The sequence below is a fragment of the Pinus tabuliformis genome, chromosome 5_1 (genome assembly GCF_031772625.1).
Source record: "Pinus tabuliformis cultivar Carrire ecotype Pingquan chromosome 5_1, CPIR1, whole genome shotgun sequence".
Taxonomy (NCBI): Eukaryota; Viridiplantae; Streptophyta; class Pinopsida; order Pinales; family Pinaceae; genus Pinus; species Pinus tabuliformis.
In genome coordinates this window covers 78222291-78245714 of record NC_142305.1, presented here as the reverse complement: position 1 = coordinate 78245714, position 23424 = coordinate 78222291, and the positions used below count along the sequence as shown (strand labels likewise).

The following is a 23424-nucleotide window of genomic DNA, read 5'->3' as shown; positions in this document are numbered from 1 at the left end:
AGGAAAAGTAAAAATAGAATTTTTTTTTAGCCCCAGCTCGAAGATGTTTTTGCAAATCGTAGGCATGCTATGTGTTCTTCGAAGCCTTGAGAGGCCAGAAGTTTTCGCTATTTATAGCCACTCGGCAGGGCGATATTTTATCAGAGAAATGTAGGAGAATTCTAACAAGATTTTGAAGTTAAAATACCTGACAATATGAAATCCACTTTATTTACAGTCGCAGACCCAAGAAGCTGCAAGTGGAAGAGTCGGTCCGTCTGTGTGAGTCGTTTTTCATGGACTTTCAGCTTTTTTACATGATCATCAATAAATGCATGCCAATCCCACTGAACTTGAACACTCGAGAGGCTGTTGGAGAGTTCGCTCAGTTACTCTGTTAGCTTCCCATGCTGAGAAAATAAAAATAGGAGGATAACTGTTGCTTAGATGCCTCGTAATGGTGGAGATGTGGCGAACCATGAGAATGATACGTTGCAAATTAATACGGATCCTTCACCAAGAGTTCGTAGGATTGACCATGTCTGAGGGTTTTTAAAGTTTTAGATGGACTTGAAATTAAAATGGGCTTGGGTTAATGTCTAGTAGTTGTGACGGATAATTATAAATGGTATAAGAGAAATCGTGGAAAAAAAAAAAAAAAAATCATAGAGACCTAAGGAGAAAGGTGTTGGTTGATTCCTTTTCGGTCATTAACTTTATTAAATATTTTAGAGTTTCACAAGTTTGTCATTTGATAAGTAAAGCGAGGAGGTGAGGAGGTGACCTAAGGGGCTTTTAAATAACTGTTAATTTTCTTCTTGCTATGTATGTGGTTTGTTTTAAGGATTGGAATTGGTTACATTAATGTTTTCTATTTAGGTTACATATTGAATTATATATTTTTCCTTTTATCAAATTTTGTTATTGTAAGTTGTTAACCATATGGTTATACCCAATGGCTATCAATTGGGCATGTATTTTTGGTATTGTGTGTTTTTTATTGTTGATTTTATTGCTTTTTATTTTGAGCTAACAAGGAACTCATTATTTGTACTGTTAAAATTAATTTGAGAGAAATAGATTTACTACGAGAAATATTAAAGTTTTACCGAAAACATCAAAATATAAACACGAGATGCACATAGTGTTTACTTTAGGAAATCCTAACTCTGGGAAAAAACAGCGAATGAAATTACATTAGATCCCTTCGCCAAAACCTGGCCAAGTCAACAAAGTGAACCTTCATGCTCACATCCCTTGCCCATTACAATGGAGTCTTTACCCATCTTTTTAAAGGCTTCATTACATGGATTCTACTGGCACAAAACCATGCGTACTCAAAACCATATGCCCAAAACCACTACCATTTGACCCAGTCAACTTTGACTCTTTCCTCAAGTCAACTTTACCTAATTATGCCCCCTTAACCCTCAACTTGGGGTTTCCTTAACTAAATCAGTCCAACTAAATCGGCACCACTCACCTCCAGCTCTTAACCCCCTCAAAGTTTATACCTAGAATATCCACATGCCCCCCTATCACCTAGGTCTAACAACAAACTTTACTAGCAATTTCCTAGGGGTACGCATGCCTTTCCAGGTCTTATAGTTGTATGTCCATTCATGCAATAAAAAAAATTTAACTCCATTTTAATATTTTTATGTTTTTCATTGTTTTCATGCTGCCATTATCTCACCTTGAATTTGGTTACTCCATTAATCAAGGATTTTCATCCAGTGTTGCATATGGACATTTGTTCCATGGTAGATAAAATCTGGATATATCCATCCATCATTTAGTAGGCTTGTCAATTTTAAACATCAACTAATGTCATCTACAAAGGTGCATTGCTACCTTAACCATGTCGCAATGCCCAACCATTACCATCTTCCTTGATGATCTTCACACTCACATTGTTCAGATCAACTCCACATAGTTTTGATCTTCACCACCCATGCACGTGGTCTTCATGGATTTAGTTTCATCACTCCAAATTTCAAAAGCACGCTATACCATCTATCCATGTAGCCAAGCCTTTAGTCTCTCACCTCTAGCAAGCCAAATAAACCCTCGACAACAAAGGCATCCCTTTGAAGCCAACACTTGGTTGTGATGCCAAATGTAGAAATTAACTAGAGAGACATATAAAATATTTAATGATAAAAACATTAAATTTATTGGTAACCGCAAAACACAAAACATAAACACAATATGCACACATTTTTTACCTTAGGAGAACCACAACTTGTTGAAAATAGCAACAAGAAATGCTAAAAATAGAATTGCTAAAAATAGCAGTGCTATAAATAGCAGTTCAGCCAGTGTTGATCTTAGCAACAATGGATGGAAAAATGGAAGTGCTAAAAATAGCATTTCGGGATACCTTCCTATTTTAGTCAGTCCCTATACTAAAATAGTGAAGTAAAATTCGAATTTGATCTTAGCAGATGTTTGTAAATTAATTAATTAATTCATCTCGAGTTAATTAGTTAAGGAAAATCAAACATGAAGTCTATGTGGGGACATGCAACAGTTTCTCCATTAATTGAGGAGTTTAGCCATCAGTTAAAGAGATAAGGATGAGTTGTAATATTGAGTTGTAATCAGTCGACTTAGTTGACTGAGTCAAGTCCAGTTAGATTAATTCAAACAGTTTGTTGAATTAATGTAAGTTCAGTTAGTTAATGCTTGCATGCATGTAATTACTGCACTTCAGATAACTGAGTATTCTCTCATAAATAACTCATGCATGTCAGTTCAGACAGAGACCCAGTTGAGATCAGATGGAGGGGCAGTGTACTATCAGTTGCTAGAATATTCCATTGTGAATATTCCTTGCATGCAGAAGGAATTCTTTCCTTGAGGATTGCGTAGTTACTTCTTCAGGTTTTGTGAGTGTGATGAGGCCAATTCACACATGTGGCTTCACTAGACCCCAAGAAAAACTGCGCAAGGAAATAGGAGGCTTGGAGGGCTTGAGGAGGACATATACAGTGTCTATTTAGTCTGTGAGCTGTATTGTTTGATTGCAGAGAGAGCGGGATAGCTTGAGAGCTGGTTCTTTTTGTAACTTGAACAATATTTCCACTTGTATGATAACACAGAGTTAGGGTTTTAGGCTGAGGCTTTCCCCGGTATATTTCTTCTGTGTTATGTGTCATTGATTTCTCATTCTCAGTTATATGTGTTCTCTTGATCTTGCTCAATTCGATTAAGCTTCCGCAAAGTGTTGTAGAAGTAGATCTTGTATTGTGTTTTAGTATATTGCATAATCTGTTGATCTACGGTGGGAATTTCTACACAACTTTGGGGAAAAACCGAGCTAACGGAATTCCATTATATCCCTTGGCCAGACCAATCAAGTAAGCCTTTATCACTCACATACCATGGCCCATCTTAATAGTCTTCACCTAGCCTTTTAAAGGATTCATTATATGAATTCCATGAGCACAAAACCATGGGTACTCAAAACCGTGTGTCCAAAACCACTACCATTGACTTCATCGACTTTAACTCTTTCTTTGAGTCAAGTTTACCTAACATGTGTCTCTAGTTGGCCCTTTCATTTTGATGATGAAGACTATAATGCCAAGTTGATTAACAAGCAATCTAAATAGAACCATCAATTTTGGGGAATCCAAGGATAGTTAGAGGCAAAGGAAGTTATGAAAGAAGATAAGGGAGTAGGTAGCAAATGTTGATGAATGTGATCTCAAGTTTTGAGGAGACAAAGTGAAAAAATACTAACAACACTTGTGCATAGTCACAAGAAATTAAGCAAAATATATTAATGCTACTCACTCTATGAGAATGACCCTTGCATTTGAATGGATACATTTTTCTTAAGGGCGACACTCTATAAATGTAAAGGTTGGATGATGGATGATTGATAGTAGATTGTTTTGATTATAGTATCATTATTAATTACACATTACCCTTTGATATAAAACATTATAATATGATTGATGTTATAGTTGTTGATGTGTTATAACTTTTAGTGTAAAACCATCTATACCTAGCAAAGCACACGGGTATAACATCAATCTCGAGTGTAAAACCATGGGAAAAGTGTAACCCTTAGATAGAAGCAAGAGAGGGAATAACCAACCAATTGTAGCTAATTGAATGAGAGTGATATGTGACCATAACAAGGTGTTGATGAAGGAGATGACTAAGAAGGCGAGTAATGAGTCATCATTGAAAGAATTGGAGAGTTTGAGGAAATAAGGAGAAAAAGTTGGTGGATGGTGGAGAGAAAAGAGGTTAATGATGGAAGAAAACCTAGCAAAGCATAAGGAGAATGGATAATATATGTGGGATCTAATGGACACGTTAAAGTGTCTTGCAACGAATGTAAAGGTGTGTATGGATTGGTCAATGACATTGCAATAAAGGGTTATGCCTAAAGAAAACTTTAACGAATCAACAAATAAGCAACCTAAATATGAAGTTGCAACAAGATAAAGTACTCATATGCATGCCTTGAATGTTTACTAAAGAACAAATGATTCGTAAATTGCCATGTTTATTCCCTTGGAATAATTCGGCATAAACAAATCTTGCAACATTCTTAAATCATTTATTATGGAATTTATTTCCTTATATCACAAGTTTATTATTATTGGTTTAGTGCTCAAATTTATGAAACAATTGAAAATATAAAATGAAATAGCAAGCAAATGAACATACCATCCACATAGATGAACATGAGATGTGACTTAGGAAACCCAATATGGGAGAAAACTCAACTAGAAGGTGAGGTCTATGCTCTACTCTCTATTCATTGATTATGAAATGCAAGTATAAAGAAAGGAGCACTCACTGTGAAGTTTCTTATGACATTATGGTTAGAAGGGCTACTAAAAAATATTTTATCTCCTTTACTACATTCTCAAACCACACTTTTAGATTTTCTATTCAATTGTGGAACAAGTATGACACTGAAAGAATGGTACCCTTTCTCTTCTTAGTGGCCTAGTATTTAACAAAGCCCATCTATAATATAGGGTTAGGGTTGGGTTTTTTGCATGTCTCAACACCTCAATTGATGTTAGGGTTTTAAACCTTCTAAAATCTTATTGGAACTCCACACATGGCTAGGCCCACGTCAATGAGTAATGGGAGCTAACATGGCATCCAATCAATAACATGGTGGTCAACAAGGTAGGTCAACTTATAGAAGGCATAACTTTCACATACAACCTCTAATTGAGGTGATTTTTGAATAATTGGAATTCTATTGATGTGTAGAACAAAATTGGGGGCTTGGGAGCTATGCTTATAAAATTTAGACCCAAAAAAAGTGGTAATTATCACTTTTTCAGGGTCTCTAACAATTGTATGAGATAAGAGATGTGATCTTTCCAGGTAGAGTTATAAACCAATATGTCATATAAATACACTATTAAAAATAGATATAAATAGGGATGCAATACATCAATTGTGAATTATATATATGTAGCTAGCACATTACACAAATCGGAAGGGCTTACCAACCATTCATATAAACATTGCCTTGTCTTGAAGGTAGTCTTCCATGTGTCTTCTTTTTTAACCAACACATGGTGTTATCCCAATTTGAGATCCAACTTGGCGATGTACTTGGCATGTGACAATTGATTTAACACATTTTTATCATGGGTAGAGAAAACCAATTCCTTTGGGTAATCTTGTTTAGAGCTATGTAGTTGATACATATTTGTTAAATCCCATCCTTCTTGGCTATTATAATGATAGGTGACCCACATCATGAGTTGTTTTGTCAAATTACTTTATGCTCCAATAGCTACTCTTGAAACCCCCTTATAATTATGGTAGAGGTCCTTCAGGGATTAATTAATAATAAGACCCCTAATTAAGAAGTCTTGGTTATTATAATGATAGGTGACCCACATCATGAGTTGTTTCGTTAAATTACTTTATGCTTCAATAGCTACTCTTGAAACCCCCTTCTAATTATGGTAGGGGTCCTTCGGGAATTAATTAATAATAATACCCCTAATTAATTTCTTAATTTCTAATTACAGAGTTTGCTTTTGGATATTCTAAATTTAGGGTGCTCTTTATTTTAATAATAACTCGAGAAAAACGGCTTGATCAATGTCTCTTCACTTTATTTGCTTCCAAGACAAATTATTTATACAATGCAATATTTGTTAATGGGGTGTCAAGCAACAATTGTATCTCATGTTCCACTTTCCTCTTAGGTGGTAGCTTTTTAGGCTCTCACAACACACCTTTTTATCCCTAAAATAACTCCTCCAATTAAAATTTTTACTCTTTGGCCTTCAAGGATGCCTTCACTCTCACCTATTATCCCCTAGTTGATTCTCTCTCAAGAAAATCAACACAACTTTTTTTTTAGACCTGATCAACTTTTTGCCTTGTTTAGCATTTATCAAAGAGATCTTCAATTTGAATTTGTTTGCATTGGCCATGAAATATTTCCTTCTGTAGAAATTGCAAAATAAATGCTATTGCTAATGAAATAGAACATAAATCAAGAGACAAAAAATTCTTCTACTATTATGTGGAAAGGAAAACACACAATAGAAACACATGCAATAACATGCAACCATCAAAAAACAAGGAACACAATGATTTTACAGGGGAACCCAACTCGTTAAAACCCCTTCGCTACTTTGTATTAATTAGAATGAGAATATGGATCAATTACAAAGCCTTGATTCAATCTTGAAGCACGCCTTGCACTGCAATTCTAATCTCCTATTCACTGACCTACTCTGACCAAAACTTAGCCAAAATAGGCCTAAGCCTTCCTACTATTCCTTGCACAATCCTAGAGGAAATTATCCCCTAAAAAATAGGAGAATTCCCTATTTCCTTGTGCAAATCCTAAAGGAATTGATCACCTACTCAATACAAAACTTTGTACACTCAACTAGTACACAATTGAGAATTACAATGTGCCTTTTTCCTCCACTCAACTAGGCAATTTGAATTCCATGCATGATTGGGTCTATTTTTAGTAAGTTGATCAATTTACTGAGAGATCAGTGAGTTGACAACTATTATAACTACTCAATTGAACTCCTATTGAATCCACTAAAGACTAGAGATCGGTTAACTAAGTTTAACTAACAATAACTCCACTAGATTGTTAGATTTTAGCAATCAACCCGTGCACAACTCTACTTCTAGCCTATAACTCGAATTTACTTACTTAACTAGGAGACAAATCCATGTCACTACATCTAACTGCAATCTAAGTCATCCTGTTGATGTGAATAACTAGATTTCTCCATTTAACTAAGGCACAAGTCAAATGAAGCCTTTTCTTGCTACATTTTAACACTCCCTCTTAGCAAGAAAATGGTTTTGCACCACCCTTATCCTACTCTTGTGGAATTCAAATTTTCCTCTTGACAATGTACTTTTCAAAATATCTACATCCTGCTCCTCTGTGGGAATGTACTACAACATCATGATTCTCCTCTGCACACAATTTCTCAAGTGATGGCACCTGATATCAATGTGCTTGGACTTGTCATGAAATATTATATTTTTGGATAGTTTGATACAACTTTGATTATCATAATGAATAACAGTAAGATCCATCTCTTGACTAAAACTACCAACAAAAATTTTACTCATTGAAATGGCCTCACGTGTTGCTTGACTAGCAGCCATATACTCGACCGCTGCCGAGCTGAGTGCTATAGATTTTTGTTTCATGTTGTAACATGAAATAGCTGCAAACCCAACAATGAAGATAGCTCCTAAACTACTCTTCCTATCTGATGGACTCCCTGCCCAATCTGCATTAGTGAATCCTTGGAGCTTCACACCATCAGTCCTCTTGTACCATAACCCAAAATTTGTTGTGCCTCTGAGGTATCTAAGAACATGTTTTGTTGCTTTCCAGTGAAGCTTGGTAGGCTTCACCATAATCTGACTCAGCGAATTAACTGCATAATATATGTCAGTCCTTATGTTCACCAGATACATCAAGAATCCCACCAGTTGTTTGTAGATGGTAGCATCTACTACCTCTCCTGTAGAAGCATCCTCCTTCCTCTAGTTGATAGCTATAAGAGTGTCCATAGGCTTGCAGTCCTGCATATGGAATCTCTAAAGTATTTTAGAGGTATACTTCCCCTGAACCACAAAAAAATCTCCATCTCCTTACCACGCCTCCAAACCAAGGAAGTAGTGCATCAAGCCCATGTCCTTCATCTCGAACTCTCTTGAAAGGTCCTCCTTGCAAGATTGGGTCAACTTTTCATCCCTTGTCATAATCAAGTCATCTACATATAGGACTATAATGAGCAATTTGCCATCTATCACATTGTAGTAGAGATTGGCATCTGCTTCACTCTTGGTGAAGCCCAATGTGTTGAGATATGTGTCTATCCAAGTGTACCAAGCATGGGGTGCTTGCTTGAGAACATAAAGGGCTCTCCCTGTCAAATGTCTCAAATCCCTTAGGTTGCTCTATGTAAATATCTTCCTCAACCACTCCACTGAGGAAGACAATCTTCACATCCATTTGGTGGATTTTCCACCCCATCTACATAGTTAATGCTAGAGGAATATCTTGCCACATGGGAAAATGTCTCCTCATAATCAACTCCCTCTAACCATGAGAAGCCTTTGGCCACAAATCTGGCCTTGTACTTCTCAATATTTCCATTAGTTGCATGTTTCACTTTGTATATCCATCTAGAACCAACCATTGACTTGTTCTCTGGTCTCGGCACCACTTCTCATACATTGTTCTTAATGATGGAGTCATACTCCTCCACCGTGGCATCTACCCATACTAGTTAGGAAATTGCCTCCTCAAATGAAGAAGGCTTATAATCAATGAATTTTGTCATAAGTTTCATATAACTAGTATACATGTCTGGTGATTTGCCTGCAAGGATGTAGGAGCTCCCATATGCTCCTGTGCATCCTGCACCAACCTGTTAGCCTCTCTGGTTCTCTTCCTCCCCTCTCTGGATGATTTTGGTTGAGTGGGTGCCTCCACTCGACCTCCTTTATGCTCCTCCACATGTGGTTGCTCCACAACATCTGGAAGTTCCAATTGAGGCTCCTACTCTGGTGGAATACTCAACTCTCTCTAAATAGATTTTCGTAGCCTTCTCCTCATCAAATTTGACATCTCTCCTCATCATCGTCATCCTAGTGAGGGAAAATACACCCAATAATTATGAGGTGTCTATGTGTATCCTATAAAGATCCCCCTCTCAATTGTATGCTCCAACCTTTTTTTTTGTTATCCTTGGAGACATGATGATAGACTGTAGCTCCAAAAACTAAAAAATGCGATACATCTGGCTTCCTCCCAGAGAAAACTTCCTAGGGTGTGATTGTGGTGCAGGTAAATTCTCAATGCGGACACAAACAATTCCTATAGCTCGAGAGAACGAGTCTAGCCACAAACAAACAATCTATGGAAAATCTCCTTAAGCTAGAATCAAGTAATAGGGCCTACCTCATAGAAGTTATTCTGCTTGGTGATGATCCTGCTTCCTTACTCCAGCTATCTTTCATTTCCTTCCTTCGAATACTTGAAACAAGCAAACAAACAACAACAACAAACGTGATAGCATACAATATTGTATTCAGCCTACTTAACAGGTCAAGGAACATTAAGCCATAAAGATGTAAGATAACACTTCATGTAGGAAATCAATCAATAGTTGTATTCATATAAATCAGAAAGAGATTACAACCAATGCCTTGACATTGTTGGTCTCCTCCGACGTATCCGGGTTCCCACACTTCTGCTAGCATCTCATGGATAGCCCCAACAATGGAAGTTTTAAGGCCTCTTCCCTTTAGTCTCAAACCAAACCAAACACACTATTCTCCCTCAAACATACACTAGAAAGCTACAAGCTATAGATGTCTTGCTAATCATTCAAACTCACTCCAAAAACTAGTTTAGCTTGGGAAAAGAGAGGTTTATATAGCTTGGATGGATGGGAGATGGTTCCTCTCATCATGGGAGAAGGTCTTATCTCTTGATTTTGTTCCATCCCAATAGGGGAAAGGAGCCCAAAATGACTTCTTTGGCTCCATCCAACCCAACCATCTACCAGACTTCCGTTACGAAGCTTCTAGACCTAGAAGCTTCGACTCCATATTTAAAAAACTTGCCAAAAGAGGAGCAACATGACTGGAAAAGGGCTCAGTCACTCCGTACAGGGTAGTGCTAGTTTTAATCTCTGTAAATTGGCGTGAGGAGGAAACTGGTTATTAGCGTCGATCTTGTAAACTGGGGTAAAAGGAAGATTCTTGGGAAATGATGCAAAAGGGAATTATTTTGCTCATGAAGAGGGACATACTGGGAGTTTCTTCATGATGGGAAAGCATGTAGGATTCACTGTAGAGGTCCTCCAGGATCGTGGACGGGGAGTGTAGGGACAATGACAAAATGTTTTTTAACAGATGCCCCCTAAAGCATGAAGGCCGAACTAGAGTGAGGGGTGAAATGCTTTACAAGTGGATGCGGGGAACCAGAGTCCACCGTCGGAAAACCTGTAAGCAAGCATACATGTACATATCCTAAATATGATAGTCATGCTTGATAAACATGAGAGGCATATAACAATACATGAATCCATGGTATATGCGCAGTTATCCATTAAGAAAAAGATCATGTCCATGGATACTCGGCATGGGCGCAACCATCTGACTTGAGGGATCATATGAAATAGATCCACAGCATGGGCACAACCATCCGTCTAAAGAATCATTTATATAAGCATGAATGACTCATTACTCCTCGCAACCTGGACTTTTGTAATCTAAGCCCAGGGTCTTGCGCTCAAACACGACCCGATCAAAGTACAAATTCTAACATGTGAATAAATGTGTTGAAGTCAAACATGTTAGAAAGTCGCTTGATTATCAGTCAATGATGTGAACTGTTAACAAGTGCGAGAGAAACCACCAATAATGATAATGGCTCTCAAGGTACCAGCAACACAATTCACAGGGTGTGAATAAGGAACTGAAGTCAAACACCCGTGAAATCATTCGATCGAAGGCCAATGATGAGAACTTGTTGTCGAGTGCGAAGAACTTGCCATTAAGGCATGCAAGCTCTAAGGTACTGGAAAGGAGTTTCTAGATCAACTTCCTGGATAATGAGTTGAAGTCGACAGGAAGTGATCCACCGAAGGAAGGTCATAATGAATCCTTCATCATCGACACGAAATGGGAACACAATGAATGAGAGTAATCCAATATGATCAGATAATGTACAGGTAGGAAGACTTCTCTTGAACATATGGAAGACACGACTCCGGAGTCTGGCATCATTTTGACATCATAGAATCAAAGGTCATGGTGACGTGGCGAAGGTCATATGAGAGGTTTAAAATGGATAACCCAAAACCCAAGGAGGCAAGTGACAGAGTGAGGATGTCCCAAAACCCGACACGAACAGTAGATGAGTGTTAATGTTCAAGAACGACGGGTTGCCTCAAGTGAATACAACTGATGAAATACTTCCAATTTTTCCCCACCATTTTTGGCGAGTACCCCAGTTATTTTTACACAAGCTTGATAGGGATAGCATATGCTTATAATATAAGTCCATCCTTTGGATGGATCCACCCTAGTAAGTTTTATGAGCCCTACGAAGAAGTAGCTCGATCTCGTCATAATGGAAAGTCCTATGTTTTTTAATCTTTTAACGAGTCCGACAAAGGTGAAACTTGGTAGAGAGTTTTAAAAAGACACGGAAAAGAAAACTCCAAAAGGTCCCTTTTCATACAGTTGTGTCTCTCGAGCCCGAAAAGGTAGAAAACAATACTTGAGAGAACCGCTCGACCATGTCAGCCAAGGAGTACCTTTTTCATAAATAGTTTATCCCAGTCCGAAAAAGGGGTAAACATATACTGGTTAAACGATGTTTCCCAGCCTTTAACGAGTTCAAAATGACAAGAGATTGGCAATATTTTCGTGTTTAAAGAGTCGGAAAAGAGCTGAAAGCAGACCCCCCGTTTTTATTCTCTTTAACGAGTCAAAAAGGGAAAAATACTCGACGATCTTTTCATTTGAGTTTTTTACGAGTCGAGAAAAGAGCTTAAACATGACTCGTCCTGGAGGAATGAGTGGTATACATGGTCAAGAGGCTAGCTAACAAAACCACTCATCATTGCGATTCCTCAGGAAAGGAAAAACAACCAAGTGAAAGAATATGATTGGCCAAAGAGATGGTGGCGATGGAATGAAACAACCAAGGCTCATCTAGCAGAAATTCGTTGATAAAAAAGGCAATCACGAGATGTAAATCGGGCATGGGTTCATTTTTACACAAGCTTGAACCATGGAGAACTCTGCTTGGATCTGGTTTCATGTTTACACAAGCTTGAAACGAAAAAACTATACTTGAATTTGGTTTCATTTTTACACAATATTGAAACAAAAAACTATGCTTGAGTTAAGGTTTGCATGCCCCCAGCATAATGACTCAATCTGAGGTACATGCCCCCCAAGCTTCATTTCATTCAGCTAGGTGGATGGAATGAAGGTTCACTTTCGAGATCCAGGAAAGACTTGACTAGGAAAAGGGAGTAGTTTCATTTTTTAATGAGGTTGACATAGCAAAAGAACTATCCTCAGACTCCTTGTTTCTTTTTTTAAAGAGCTTGACATGAGACCAAGAACTACACTCTGACGCTTTGTTTCATTTTTTTAAGAGGTTGATACAAGAACAAACTATCCTTGAACGTTGTTTCATTTTTTAACGAGGTTGACACAGAAAGAGAACTATCCTCGTAACTCCTTGTTTCATTTTTTAACGAGGTTTACACAAGACTAGGAACTATCCTCATGACGTCTGTTCATGACCCATAAGAGAACATGGCTCCCAAGAGGTCTTCACTAGACGAAAGAACCACGCTCTGGGAGGAATACATGTTATTTGGTACCAAAGACACATCGGGTTCCAATGCCCCCAATACATAATGTACAATACAATCTGTATGATCATCAACAGATGCGGAGACGGGACGGGTAGCCACATAATTGACCTGTGGCGGGGAAGGTACTGCTTGCAAACAAGAGCCGATAGGGGACGATGTTTACAAAGGAGGCGCCTGGTGACCAATGAACGATAGTTGATCAATGGTCACAATTCTCCCTTCGTGCAGAAAACAAACCACATGGAAAAGTGAAGAAACAAGATCTTCCATGACATAAACATAGTCGCGTAAAAGGAGAAGATTGAAATCTAAGGGACCTTGGACTACCATCACGTCTATATAGACGGTCTTCCCTCCCAAAGTAATAGGGAACTTCGGAAGGATCCCTAAGGGTTGACTGGTTCCTCCGTTGAAAGCCAACAGATCCTGGGTGACAGGCACAAGTTGTGGGGAACCCAAAGCTTGCTAAGTAGTAGAAGACATGATGCTAACAAATGCGCCTTCATCTAATATAGTGCCATGTACTACCATATTATAGGCTTGTACTATGATATGGAAAGGCACATAAGATGGGAGGCGAAAAGCAGTCAATTTACTCCAATCAAAAGAAACAACATAACTACTTGGTGGGGGTATCATATGATTGCCCCCATGCCCTGCAGGAGAAGGAGAAGGACTCTCCTGAACAACTAGGATGGGAGGGTCACTCTTCGATTCATGAGAATTTAAGGAGATGAGAAGAACATCAGTAGTATGATCACTACTCTCTTCGAGAACAGAGTGAACAATTGAAGGCGGAGCCAAGTCGACACTCTTTTCGACCAAAGGTTGGTCGAAAATAGACACAAGAGAGTCAGGCTCAGGAAGAGCAAGATGGGCAAGAGATGAATCCAAGTCAATCTCTTTACCAACTAGGAGAGGTTTAGAAGAAAGCCTCTGATAACCAGCAGGAAGTTGGGGTTGAGGAGCTATAAGGTTTTCCAAAACTTTGGAAGCTTTATCCATAAGAGGACAAAAGTGAAGAAGATGATTCCCTTCACATAACCTACAGGGGAATCTAATCTTTCCCTTCCTCTTACCATCACTAACCGAGGGTGTAGCATCGACATGATCTCCAGAGGTCAATGGGGATGGTCGATCCAGATTTTGAGACCATACTTCTAAGACTCTGGGAATGTCAGGACAGTCTTGAAGGAGATGGTCACTGTTACACAGCTTGCAAGGGAATCTGACCTTCCGTGGAGGATCAGAAGGTTTGTCGACATGAAATGCATTTAGAGCAACAATTGCACAATTGGCCTCTCACTTATCAGACTTCTTCTTCTTCGTCTTCTTCTTCTTCTTCTTCTTAACCTCTCGGTTACTAGATTTCAAACTTTCACCATGTGAAGTAGAAGAGGAAGGTGGAGAAATAGGGGAAGAAGGGGAGAGGTCAACCTTAGAATCATCGTGATGTGATCCAAATGAAGGAGATGGTTGGGCAGGAGTTGGGGCACTTGGGACCACTGAGGTAAAAAATAACTAGATAGGTAAACCAATGGTTAACCCAGGGAGGGACAACGTTTCCATATAAGGAGCACCAGTGTTTCCAAAAGAAGGGAAAGGACCAGGATTCCCATCCGAGGGGAACCCTTGACTGGTAAACTTCAGAAATGTTGCCATTGGAATCGACCCTAAAGAATCACTAAGGAAGATAATTTTAACCAGGAATATTTCATGGGAAGTTAATTTTAAAACACTGAAACAAAACTTTGCCTTTTCATGTTTTAAGAGTCGAGAAAAGGGAAAAAGGTGACTCTAGTCTCTTTCGGTTTGAACGAGCTCAAAGGACAAGTGCTTGATGATCTTTTAAATTTAAAGAGTAAAAAAGACCAAAACGACTACTCAGGATAATATAGGCAAAAGGGATTACCAGGTAACCATGAACTGCAGAATACCTCCCGGCGAACCGAAAAGTACGAGCAGGAAATCTCCCTGAATGCTATGCTCGGTGTATCACGTTTACAAGGAGGTAGACTCGGCTTCCTACAGATAAAGGATTGCAAACCTAGAGGGGTCTCCCTTTATATACGCGACGGTACGGGGAGCACAAGTCCATACTAGCGTTGTCTAATGTCGAAGCGAACGAAAGCTGCTAGGTTTAAAGATGCTGGAACACGTCTCTAGCCTAGACCTCTAAATATAAGCGTTAAGTTTCAATGCTTCCTTAGGTTAATTCAATAGATTTTAACGGTTGATCTTGAATTAGGTTTCAGTTACAAGGCCCTATCGCTGTCAATTGAAAAAACTCCTACATGCAGCTATATGAGAAAGGAAATCTTTGTCTTCGATGAAAGTTAACACTAATTGAGAGATAGAGAACACACAATCAATGCAACAATCAAAGAATAAAATCTTTCACTAATAAATCTCCAAAATGCACTGAATCTTCCTATCAAATGCACTTCAACTAGTCCTTTTAACAGTAAAGAGAATTCATTTCTTTTCGAATACAAATGATGATGCGACTCTAGTCTTCAATGATGCTAGCTAATGTAACATATTGATTCAGCAAACTAGAATTATGTATTTTTCAATGGAATGATAACATGAATCTTTCACAAACACTTCAATGAATTTTTTTCAAAACAATCAACATCAATCAAATGGAAAGCACGAAAAGAGAATTCCTTCCAAACCAATGATGCAACGATTCAATCAAGAACAAGACGAGAAATGTAATCTATGCCCAAAAAGAGACGCTTAATCAAGAGAAGAACAAACAAAACTTTTCAAACTTGTTTAATTGAAATCAAAGCGATAAAAGGACTAAAAAACGAAAATGCATGGAGCAACTAACCAACCACTTGACTTGCTGAGCACACAAACAACTGAATGGATGACGAACTAGATGCCCTAGGGCCACAAACCATCCAAATACTCAAAAAATCAAGTAAAAGAAGGCAAACCAAATAAGCACACAAACCAAGCCAATGAAGCTTTCCAGTCAGGGAGAACATTGGCAAAATGAGCTAAGAGGCAGAAATTAAGAGGACAAGACACAATGGTTATGTTCCAGGATAAACCTTGATCTTCACCTACAGGAATTGACGCGACTGCCTAACTAACAACAATCGCCAGAAGGGGGTCGGTGCAACTGTTTTTGAGAAACTCGCGCTGATCGACGCGCCTGTCATAAAAATAAACGCGCTGACTGAGGATTCAAGGAAAAAAAATCAAAGGCTAAAACCAGACTTTCCACTATAAATTTCAGGCTCAGAGTAGTAAACCAGGAAAAGCAGAGAACACTAAAGGGAAACGGTGATACTAGAAAAGTTCACACAAAACCATAAAATGACAATCAATCAAACAGAAGGATTAGCTCCCCAGTGGAGTCGCCAATTTGTGGTGCAGGTAAATTCTCAGTGTGGACACAAATAATTCCTCTAACCTGAGAGAGCGGGTCTAACCACAAACAAACAATCTATGGAAAATCTCCTTAAGCTAGAATCAAATAAGAGGGTCTACCTCTTAGAACGTTATTCCGCTTGGTGATGATCATGCTTCCTTACTCCAGCTATATTTCGTTTCCTTTCTTCGAATACCTGAAACAAGCAAACAAACAACAACAACAAACGTGATAGCATACAATATTTTATTCAGCCTACTTAACAGGTCAAGGAACATTAAGCCATAAAGATGTAAGATAACACTTCATGTAGGAAATCAATCAATAGTTGTATTCATATAAATAAGAAAGAGATTACAACCAATGCCTTGACGTTGTTGGTCTCCTCCGACGTATCCGGGTTCCCACACTTCTGCTAGCATCTCATGGATAGCCCCAACAATGGAATTTTTAAGGCCTCTTCCCTTTAGTCTCAAACCTAACCAAACACACTATTCGCCCTCAAACAGTCACTAGAAAGCTACAAGCTATAGATGTCTTGTTAATCATTCAAACTCACTCCAAAAACTAGTTTAGCTTGGGAAAAGAGAGGTTTATATAGCTTGTATGGATGGGAGATGGCTTCTCTCATCATGGGAGAAGGTCTTATCTCTTGTATTTGTTCCATCCTAATAGGGGAAAGGAGCCCAAACTGACTTCTTCAGCTCCATCTAGCCCAACCATCTACCAGAATTTCGTTACGAAGCTTCTAGACCTTGAAGCTTCGACTCCATATTTAAAAAACTTGCCAAAAGAGGATCGACGGGATTGGAAAAGGGCTCAATCACTCTGTATGACGCTAGTGCTAGTTTTAATCTCTGCAAATCGGCTCGAGGAGGAAATTGGTCAGTAGCATCGGTCTTTTAAACTGGGGCAAAAGGAAGATTCTTGGGAAATGATGCAAAAGGGAATTATTCTACTCATGAAGAGGGTCATACTAGGAGTTTCTTCATGATGGGAAATCATGTAGGGTTCACTGTAGAGGTCCTCCAGGATCGTGGACGGGGAGTTCAGGGACAGTGACAAATTGTTGTGTAACAGTGATCATACCAAGTATTTTGTGATCTTGCATCCCCTACAATGCTTATGCTTTTCCTCTCTACCACCCCATTTTGTTGTGGGTTATGGGGTGCAATAAATTCTCTTCTAATGCCTTCCTTGGAACCAAAATATTTGAAAGCGTTAGACACAAATTCTCCTCCATTATCACTTTTGAGGGATTTAATTTTTTGACTAGTCTCATTTTCAACCAATGCTTTGAATTCAACAAATTTTGCAAACACTACATATTTATTCTTCATAAAATAGATCTAGCACTTATGAGAAAATTCATCTAAGAAAATTAGATAATACCTGTGTATTGCAACTGAGACAGTAGAAAATGGCCCACACACATCAGAGTGGACTCTCCAAGATTTCTCCATCTCTGTTATCTTGGCCCTGGAAGAATACTTTGACATATTTTCTAAGAGTGCATCCATTGCAAACATCATGTTGGTAAAGGGTGCATTTTGGAAGTCTTGTGGTGCTCTACTACATTATTTTCAAAGCTCCATGGTGTAGGTGACCCATGTGCATATGCCAGATTTCTTCAACATCTCGACTCTAAACATGTTATTCTTTGCTGCTCAATGCAGTGCATGCATCCACCTCTAGCTTGTAGAGATTTTTCACTCTAACACCAATTTGTTTTACTTGTCCAGTAGCAACATGCTTCAAAAAGGCTTTCCCTTTACTGAACACCACATCATATCCTCTGTCCTCCAATACAACTACAAAAATCAAATTTTTCTTCAGCCCAGGCACATACATTACATTTTTCAGGTGAAGATTGGAGCTTGAGTCCATATTAAAGGTGGAAGTACCAATCCCTTTGGTACTATACCACCCATCATCTCTAATTTGTATGTGTCATTGTAGGTCCTTCTCCTCTAGGTTGTTGAAGAACTCCTTAAATAATGTCATATGAAATGAGGTTCTAGAGTCCAAGTACCATACACTGCCTCATACAGTACTTGCCATGCATGCAATGAGGGTGAAATCCAATTCAAATTGCGATGCAAGAGCATCACCTCATGCTCCTCCTACATGCTTCTTCCCATATTTCTTGTGCGGACACTGTTGAAATATATAACTAGATTGGTCTTCATAATTACATATGTAATCATGATTTTATGTATTTAATGAAAAGAGAAAAATAGTTTTGTTATTATTATTCTTGAGTCATGGCTTTCATGCTCAAGGGAGATTTATTTTTAGGTCAAGCACCCATTGAGTGCTTCTAGGGCATGTTATTGAGTCTACAAGTCGATTGAGTCATTGTCATGTATGAAAGACCCTGTTAGGCATATTACGTATTGTAAATAAAATTTAATTGAGTCAAAAGAAAGTGAAAAGACCCTCCAAGACCTCATCATGGTGGAAATATCAAGTTGGCCTACATGAAGGGACAAGTCGGCCTAAAGATAGCAATTCATACCCGTCAAAAGCCTATAAATAAGAAGGAACTAGACCTCATTTGGACACACTCTCAAGCAAGTTTGATCTCCTTGAGATAGAAGTTGGAAAAGGAGGAGGAAGAAGAAAAAGAACAATATCAAAGTTTTGGGCCTCTCTCTCTCTCTCTCTCTCTCTCTCTCTCTCTCTATTAGGGTTTCTACAGTCACTGGGCAAGACGAAATTTTTCATTGAAGTTGTGAAGTTGCATTGAAACTGTGAAGCTGCATTGAAACTGTGAAGCTGTATTGAAGTTATGAAGCTTCATCGAAGTTGTGAAGTTGCATCGAAGTTGTAAAGTTGCATCGAAGCTATGAAACTGCAACTAGGTCGAAGATGTGAATCTACTGGAGAGGACAAAGTTGCAGTAGAATCTATTGGATGAAGTTGCAAAATAATTTGCTAGAGGAGTCGAAGTTGTAGAACAATTTGTTAGGCAAAAGACTTTGCTGAAGTTCGAAATTGCAGGAGTTATTGAGGATCTACTAGAAGGAAAGCTCACCAAGCGACTTGGTCTTGAAGGGTAAAGGGTCATAGTTCTTGGAATTCATCAATTGAAGATTCTATAAGAAGAGAATAATTCTTGTGGGTTTTCCTCTCAAGTGGAGAGGTTTTGGCCCTGGATGCTTGCCTATATCTTGTTTCCTTTTGTCTCATTGTTTTTATGGTTTGGTAGTTGTTTGATGAAAATAACACAACAATAATTAAGGTGAAAATGAATATAATCAAGAAAAGAAAAAATACATCACAAGGAGTTATCAAAGTAAGAGAAATCATATAATCTAGCTGCCTCTAGATTTTTTAACATGGTATCAGAGCTAAGGTAACAAGAAAAGGAAAGACAACTTGAAGAAGGACACTTAAAGGTTGAAGCACAATAATATAATCAAGAAGGACTATTCATCTCAAGGATCATCACATCTTAAAGAAGAATACCTCAAAACCCTAGTTCATCCAAAGAAGGGTTCTACATTTGAAGCATTCTTGAGAAGCTCACATCATCATCACAAAAGGAATATCTACAAGACCCTACCTCCAATTAAAGAAGGACTACTCATTGAAGCATATTGAAGTCCCTACATCCAAGGGAAGCAAGAAAAGGTGATTTCATCATCATCAAGGAATCAAGGTGATCTCCCTCTCTTTGAAGGATCACTATTGAAGGAAGACATCTTCATCAAGAAGACATATTCTATTGTCAACATCATCATCAAGAAGACATCAAGTTGAAGATACTGTCATTAAGAAGCATCTTCACTTGTCAAGTAAGTACTCTTATATTTATGACTGAATCTATCAAAATGACTTCATTTTGCAAGGAAAGTAACAAATTGTTCGGGTCATCAAACTTTCTTGCATGGAGGAAGAGGACAAGTTTGATCCTCATAGAAATTGAAGTCGTTGAACAAGTTAAGGGTTCAATCACTAAACCTCCAAAGGAAGAAGGTCAAGCCTTAGAAAAGTATATGAAAGGAGAAGTAAGGGCTCAAAGGATTCATATAGAATCTATTAAGGATCCCCTCATATCTTCTATATAAAAATTTGAAACATCAAAAGAAATATACGAGAATAATTGTTTTCCATAAGTATTGTTGGAGAAGTAATATCTTTGAGAAACGAGTTAAACAAAATGAAGATCTCAATGGAAGATGGAATAGCATCATACTTTATGAGGGTATCAGAAATAAGAGACCAACTACAAGAATTGGGATAAATAATGTCTGATAAATAAATGACCACCATAGTGCTCAATACACTCCCAAAAGAATAGGGCAACTTCACATCTAGCATCTTTGGAAAGAAGGAAGCCACCCCATTCAGTGAACTTCGGTCATTGTGTAAAATTGAAGAAACTAGGTTGAAAGAAAAGAGCGATGTGGGAGAAAGTGAACAAGTTCAAGCATTTGTTGCCATAGCTAAGAGAAAAGGAAAGTTTGGGAAATCTAGTTCTCATAAAAAGAAGAATACTATGTCAAAAGTCCAATGCTATGGTCGTCAGGAATATGGGCACTACAAGAGAGATTATTTAAAGTACAAGAAGGACAACAAGAGGAAATAAAGAAATGAAGCTCATATCACCAAAGAAGTGGAAGAACCTGATGAGAACAAATTAAAAGGGATAGATCTTCACTATTAGGGTTTCTCCAATGCATAGCAAGGAGAAGTAGGAGTTTAAAAGATCTCCACCATGGCATTCAAGATGAGCATTATGACAAGATGCATGTTAGTAGAAGATGACATCATACTAGAAGCATATCGTTAAAGTAAGAGCTTATGACATCATTAGAAAAGCTTGAAAGAATAGTTGAAGTAGAAGTCTACAGAGATGTAGCATTTATCATATAAAGGAAGTAGCTCTTGGCAACCTCATTGAAATCATATATAGTACATATGGTTGAAAGAAAGTCATCTAGCATGATAGAAGGAATTCACTATACATCATCATCATTAGAAAGGAGCATTTGCCGGATGAGGATAATCAAGATCCTCCATTGGAATCTTCACTAGAAGGTTCACCTCTACTTGGAAGAAGCAAGTGTCTTACTGATCATTCGACCTTGTGTGGGATACATTGTTTACAAGGATGATGGTATGGTGACAAAGGAGTGCAACAGATCAAGATGATTGAAGTACTCTCAATCAAGCTGCTGAAGGAAGTCTAGACGACCAAAAGGAGAAGAAAGGTATGTATATATTTGATAGATTCAGTCATGTCATCATATAGTTGCAAATAACATGGGTAAATGCTCTACCTCGTGAGCATGATCAAGGATCTCTTCTTTTGAAAAGATGCATGAAGGCATGGTTCACATGTTGATAAGATGAAATCAACATAATCTGTCCTCATATGGAATATGAGATAGTTGACAAAGATGAAGGAACAATATCTTGAAAGTTCCCGAGAAGCAATATGTGAAGAAAGAAAGAAGAGATCGTAAAATATGCAACTACAGTTATAGGAAGTCAACATCCAATGACTAGAAAAATTAATCATGACATCTCCATAGAGAAGTAGACCATGGTAAGGTTTGTAAAGAAAGGATACCTTTGACATATGAAGTCTTGCAGATGTGTTTATGAATGTGCAGGATGTTGCAGACAAGCAAGATGTTAAGATGAAAGGCCATCACAAAAGGTAACTTTGATTTGATGTTCATTTTTTATTTTTGAACAACATTTGGATGGGTTGATACAAGGATACTGAAAAGAGAGTTGTAGATATCACCTACAACTAGCACTCATGTGGTTGGATGAAAGATCTTGGAGGAAACATGACTTGAAATAGGTAGTTGTATGAGGAAAAATTTAGATGGGGACTAGGGGATCACTTTCTTACAGAGAGAATAATGACATGATCAATGTGGCTCGTGAAGGAAAGTGATGGGTGGTTAATGCCCTACGAAGAAGTCCCAAAAGACGAAGGCTCCATAATGTTCAGGATGAACTTCATGACATCAAAAGAAGGAGATCTCCACTTAGAGCAGAAAGTTGCAGGAAGAAATTCCTTAGTTAAGAGGGAGCTTGGACAAGCCCCTGGATAAGAGGGAGCTTGGATACATTCCTTTTATAGGAATGGGTATATTCCTTCATAGGAATGGGTATGTCCTCCCTAGTTGAGAGGGAGAGATAGACACATCATTCTTGTCTTCACTTTGGAAGAAATAATGGAGGATCGTGTAAGCATATGATATTCAATACTCTTTGAGGATAAGATAGGGTATCCAAGATAAGAGTAGTCGTAGAGGACTGATATTCTTTGAGGACTGGGAATCTAAGTTAAGAATAGTCCTAGAAGGACATACTCTGTGAACACCCGAGTGGGGTACGTGCCTTGAGAGACAATAATGATGGTGTCTATAAGTCATTGGTCTCGCCAACATTGTGCTCTGACCTTGTGGAGAGATAGAGTTGTTAGACAAGGCCTTTCTATGTGACAATGTTGGATGATATGATGCTAAACAGATGGGTTACCAAACTCTCTTCTTATGAGAATTCTTCAAATTGAGAATGTCCAAGTACCTTGTATGGATTATGAATACCTCCCTAGTTTAGAGGGAGTGTTGAAATATGTAACTAGGTTCTGTCTTCATAATGACATATGTAATCATGATTTATGTATTTAATGAAAAGAGAAAAACAAATTTATTATTGTTATTCTTGAGGCATGGGTTTCATGTTCAAGGGAGATTTATTCTTATGTCAAGCACCCTTGAGTGCTTCTAGGGCTTGTCATTGAGTCTAGAAGTCAATTTAGCCATTTCCATGTATGAAAGACCCTTTTGGGCATGTTAAATATTGTAAATAAATTTTATTTGAGTGAAAATAAAGTCAAAAGACCCGCTAAGACCTCGTCATGGTGCAAAGATCAAGTCGACCTACATGAAGGGAAAAGTTAGCCTAAAGATAACAACGTGTACCCCTCAAAAGCCTATATATAAGAAGGAACTCGGCCTCATTTGGACACACTCTCAAGCAAGTTTGATCTCCTCAAGATAGAAGTTGGAAAAAAATGAAGAAGAAGAAAAAGAACAAGATCGAAATTTTGGGTCTCTCTCTCTCTCTGGGCGAGACGAAATTATGCATCGAAGCTGTGAAGTTGCATTGAAGTTGTGAAGC

The 23424-nt window shown here is 38.2% G+C and overlaps 1 protein-coding gene across 2 annotated transcripts in view; it reads right to left on the bottom strand.

The window, feature by feature from the left end:
* The window catches only part of SWC2 (DNA binding protein SWC2), a 271223-nt gene extending 270671 nt beyond the window's left edge, over positions 1-552 (bottom strand). The window contains exon 1 of one of the 2 annotated variants that reach the window (XR_016260632.1): positions 188-551. The gene's annotated coding sequence lies outside the window, so the exon portion shown is untranslated. Of the gene's footprint in view, positions 1-187 lie in introns of both variants that reach the window. The other variant, XM_089431761.1, reaches the window with a different exon arrangement.
* Between the last annotated feature and the right edge of the window lie 22872 nt (positions 553-23424).